The sequence below is a fragment of the Arachis hypogaea genome, chromosome 1 (assembly GCF_003086295.3).
Source record: "Arachis hypogaea cultivar Tifrunner chromosome 1, arahy.Tifrunner.gnm2.J5K5, whole genome shotgun sequence".
NCBI classification, from domain to species: domain Eukaryota; kingdom Viridiplantae; phylum Streptophyta; class Magnoliopsida; order Fabales; family Fabaceae; genus Arachis; species Arachis hypogaea.
Window position 1 is genome coordinate 42,477,563 of NC_092036.1, and position 5,344 is coordinate 42,482,906.

Consider the following 5,344-nt stretch of genomic DNA (forward strand, 5'->3'; position numbering starts at 1 on the left):
GAAAAACTTGCTTCAAGGAAGGAACATAAAGAAAGAGATTTCATAAAATGAGCTAGATAGAAGCATCAATCATTTGAATCTCTTTTGTGATTGTAGCGTGCATAAGAAACTAGCCAACCATGAACATAAAAATTGCTACTCCTCTCACCTTGGTTTGTCAATCTTTATTGCATGATTCTTTGTTTGCCTGAGGACAAGCAAAGTTTAATTTTGGTGTTGTGATAACTGCTCATCATGTTATATTTTTCTATGCTTTTTCATATCAAAATTTAATGCATTATACTTAATTGTTGAGTATTTTTGTGCTTAAGTTGTATATTGGTTTGATTTCTTTGAATTGTTTAACTTTGTAGAAAATAGTTGAAAAAGAAGCAAAAAGCACAAAACAAGTATGAACGAAGAAAGGAGCTTAGAGGCTAAAGCATAGAAGATAAGAAACAGAGGAGAGCGCCTCTGGCACTACGTTTATTCCAAGAGCGCTACTCCACATCGCCTTTTGCACTATGCTCCCTTCAAAAATGCTTCTCAGCATTAGAAGGGCACCTTTGGCGCTACGTTTGTTCCAAGAGCGCCTGCGATGAAGTGGGACAATTCAGCTGGTGATGCGTACACATGGGTGACGTGTACGCGTGAAAGTGATATTTTTGAAGGGTGATGCGTACGCGTGGGTGACGCATACGCGTGAAGGTAATATTTTTGAAAGGCCACGCACATGCATGGATGAAGCATACGCATGGAAGAGCGCCTTTGACACTAACGCTACGCCTTTGACGCCAACGCTGATTATGACACGCACGCGTGGGTGACGCGTACGCGTTACAAGTGCCAAAAACAGTGATGACGCGCACGTGTGGGTGCACGAGCACTACGCTATCTTCAAAAACGCTACACCATCCTGGGAGCATCATTCTAGTTAAATAAATCTCATTCCAAGTCCACTCTAACTTTAGGCAAGCAAGCCCACAATTGTCAACCAATCAAGGTCATAAGAACCATCTAGAATTGTTAATTTTTATTTAATTGTAATTTGCTTTTAATTTCATTTCAATTTGTAATTTTGGAAAGCATATATAAAGGCCTTAGTTTCATAGAATTAATATTCCGGGGGGCATGAATTCTAGACACGATTGGAGGAGTGGGTCTTCGGACTCCCTCTTCTCACCTAAACGTTTCTCCTCTTCCACTTTCTTACTTGTAAATATTTTAGTTAAGAGTTACTAACTCTCTCCATTGGGGGAGGGAGCTCTATTGTACTTGATGGATTAATTGATACTGAATTTTTTTTCTCTTCATCTTCTCTTTTATTTGCTAGAATGAATTTCGTTCTTCATTCTTAATGTTCAATCAACTTGGAAAAGTGGTTGAATTCAAATTGGGTTTCATAGGAGCCTTGGAAAATAAAACATGAAACCATGCTTGAAATCGCTTTTCACATTGAGTAGATCTGAGTTTTGGGATTGGATATGGTGACATGAAATCTACCGAAATATCTAGATCTATGAGGATTTGTGGTAAAATCAGAGACCAAGTTTATCTCTCTTCCTGAGAAATTAAACCAAGGAATTGGCTGATTATCAAGATTTGTGAGATTGACTCACCAAGGAATTAGGGTTCAATCAATCATGATTGTCAAGAGGTCAATGAGTTTCATGATTGAAGATGAGATGATCTGAATTTAATCCAAAGAGAACAATATCTCCCAACTCTAATCAATCTTCCCCATTCCTATCTTCCCTATTCTTTTATAGCTTTCTTTAATTTCTGCTATTAACCCATTCCATTTTTATAACTCAGTCATTTATGTTTCTGTCATTTACTTTCATGTTCTTTACATTTCTGCACTTTATTGCTTCCCTTTATCTTTAAGTCATTTATAATTCTGCTATTTAGAATTATGCACTCAACAATTCTTCTTGATTAGATTGACTGAATCACCCAGTAACTAAAGTTGTTCAATCAATCAATCTTTGTGGGATTCAACCTCACTCATTGTGAGTTATTAGTTGACGATAATTTGGTATACTTGCCAAAGACGGGTTCATTATAGTGATATAGTGGATTTTCGACGATCAAGGTTTTGGCACTATTGTGGGGGATTAATTGTGATTAACAAACTACCGGTTGATTAATTTTCTATATTAGACATTTTTCTTTCATTTTTGTCAGTTACTTTATTTTTTTCTCTTTTCTTATTGCAAGTTAAGTGTTTCTGTTATTGCCTCACTAAGAATTCTTTATCTGGGAAACAAGGAATTTTAATTTCTCTTGGTGATTGTGTTTAATACAAAGTATCTTCAAGTAAAAATGGAGTTTACCTCATATTTGGATCAAGCGAATTTCATGGGATATTGCCCACCACCACAAAATGATTCAAGTCATTACCCTAATGGGGGATGGGAATATCACCAAGGAATGATAGAGTATGAACAATAAAATGAAATGGAATACATCCCAGAGCCATAAAATAGCTCATATTGTTATGACAACTACCAAAATTTTGGCTTGGGAAGGGATTTTAATGCTGCATACCCCATTCATTGAGGACTATCATCCCGTAATTATCCAACCTATGCACCTCCACAAACTCTTCTAGCATTTACAATAGAAGAACTCTCCAAGAGATATCTCTTCAACTCAGTGAGATTTTAAGCTAAAATGTAAGAGGGGTGAATGAAAATATGGAAACCTCAAGGAGGAATCAAGAAAAGCAAATGAGACAATTGGTACAACATTTTGTTGATGAACCAATCAATATTTTCCCTTGGCCAGGGGAAGAATATCATGCCATCAGTCTAAGGAGTAGAGAAGTGCTTAATAAGGGTGAAAATGAAGAATTGGTAGAATAAGAGAAAGAGATCCTTGTACCAAGTGAGCCACCATTCCAAGAAGTTCTTGATGAAGAGGACACTCCAACCATCTCACAACACCCAAGTTTTGAAAACAAAAAAGTGAACACAATCAACCAAAGCACTGGAATAAGGATTGTGACAAAGAAGCAATTGACTATATCCATGAAAAAGAGAGGGTCAAAGAATAATCCAATCCCTCCTCCAACAAGCAAGTTTACTCAAGTTAACAACAAAAGAAAGCTTGTTGGGAGGCAAAAACAGGGGATATCAAACTTCTCCTCTTCCTCTCTAAAATCATTTCTCTTATTCAATTGGAAGAAGAGAAAGAAAGTAAAGAATAACATGTCAAGCTAATGACATTAAAAAAAAATGCTTGTTGGGAGGCAACCCAACCATAGGTAACAATTTCTTTCTTTGCTTAGTTTTCTTTCAAATAAATTGGCATACGATTGCGTTCTAAGTTTGATGTTGCCATGCAACAATATGATTTTCAATCTTCGTTGGGTACTAGCATCAATTTCAAATTAAAGTGTCACATTAAGTTTGATGTTGCCACTTAGCTTTTATGCAATGTATGATGCACACCCTCTTGGATTTGCAATCACAATGTCTCTATTTCTTGTACCTCTATTGTATCCTTAATTTTTGCTTGCTTAAGCACATGCATTACTTACAATTCATTGTTTAAAACATTCATGAACCATCATAAACCCCATCACCATTGTTTTATTTATTTCTTGAGGACAAGCAATTATTCTATGTTTGGTGTGGGAAGGGGAAGAATAAGAGGAAAATGACAACAATAATGAAGATGAACTATAAGGTGGTAAAGTTTTTTTCCTCTTATTTGTTTCTAGTACTTTAAATTGCATGATTGTCTTTTATTTCTTTTGTATACATGTGTGTTGTGAATAAGCAAAGCTTGATTTCTGAATTGTAACATGTGCTATGACTTTATGACTACCATCCTGAGTTTTGTGTGTCAAATTAATTAAGTAATCATGATCATAAACAAACGAGGTAATAGGTAATTAAAGAAGAAGTTAGCATGAGCTTATAAGTATTGGGAAGCTAGCATTACTATTGTTCCTCAATTGAATTTGAATTTGTTTAATTGAAGTTTTCATCTAGGATATTTTATGATATTTTTGGAATCTTGAAAACTTTGAAGAAGCAAATGCAAATAAGGAAAGAAAAAGAAACGGGAAAGAATGAGAAAGCTGAAGGCTCTGAGTACCAATGACAATTCATTTGTCAAGTACTTGTGGTGTTTATCTATCAAGCAAAGAGCTTGAAAACAAAACATTTAGAGTCAAGGCTAAGCTCAAGTGCAAATCACTCCCTCAAAACTCAAGGCTCTGAACATTAATGATTAGAGAGTAAAGAAAAGAAACTAATGAGGTTAAAGAAGTCCTCTAATTAAATTCTTGTGGTGCTTGTGTATCAAGTGGTAATACTTGAACACAAAGCATTTAGAGTCGTAGCTTGATAAACCCCAATTTTATAGTTTATCTTGTGCTTAATTTACGAGATTTCATCACCTTTTCTCACATTTATTCAAGGAAATAGCATGGTTTTTATTATTCTCCTTTATTTGTGCTTTTGTGTGAAAAACATACTTTTTAGGCCCTTAAATTGGTCATTCTAAATCACCTTAATTCCATTCGATGCCTTGATGCGTTTGTTGAGTGATCTCAGGTTCATGAGGCAAGTGTGAAGAGAAAAGCATGCATAGTGGAGAATCCATGAAGAAACAAGGATTTGGGATGCTGAGATCGACGCACATGCGCAGCAGACGCGCACGCGTGGAAAGTGAAGTCGCATGGCGACGCGTACGCGTGACATACGCGTATGCGTTGATTGAAAATTCTATCAACGTGTATGCATGACCCATGCATACGTGTCGGTGCTCGCATGTGACCCACTTAAAGTGAATCTGCTGGGGGCGATTTCTGGGCTTCCCAAGCCTAAATCCAACTCAGTTTCTGAGCTTATTACATGCAGAATTCAAAGGGGATCATGACACATTAACACATTAGTCATAGTTTAGCTTTCATCATGCTTTAATTAGTTTCTAGAGAGAGAAGCTCTCTCCTTTCTCTAGAATTAGGTTAGATGTAGATTAGGATTTCTTAGATCTAGGTTTAATTCATGCTTTGATTTACTTTTCCTCTCTAATTTCTTGTTCTTCTACCTTTGCTTCTCTAGTTTAATATTTTATTTCTTGTAATTGTTTACTTTGTTGTTGATGCACTCTTGTTCCTTTTATTTTCCTTTTAATGCAATTTATGTTTGATTTCCTTTATTGTTGATTTGAGTTGTTGTTGTTAATTCCTTGCAACTGGTAGTTGTAGATTTATATTTCTTGCAATCTTGTTTACTTTCCTTTTGTGCCTTCCAAGTGTTTGGTAAAATGCTTGGAAGGATGTTAGAGTAGATTTTCCTCCTCTTGGGTTGAGTTGAGTAATTAATGACACTTGAGTTATCAAACGCTC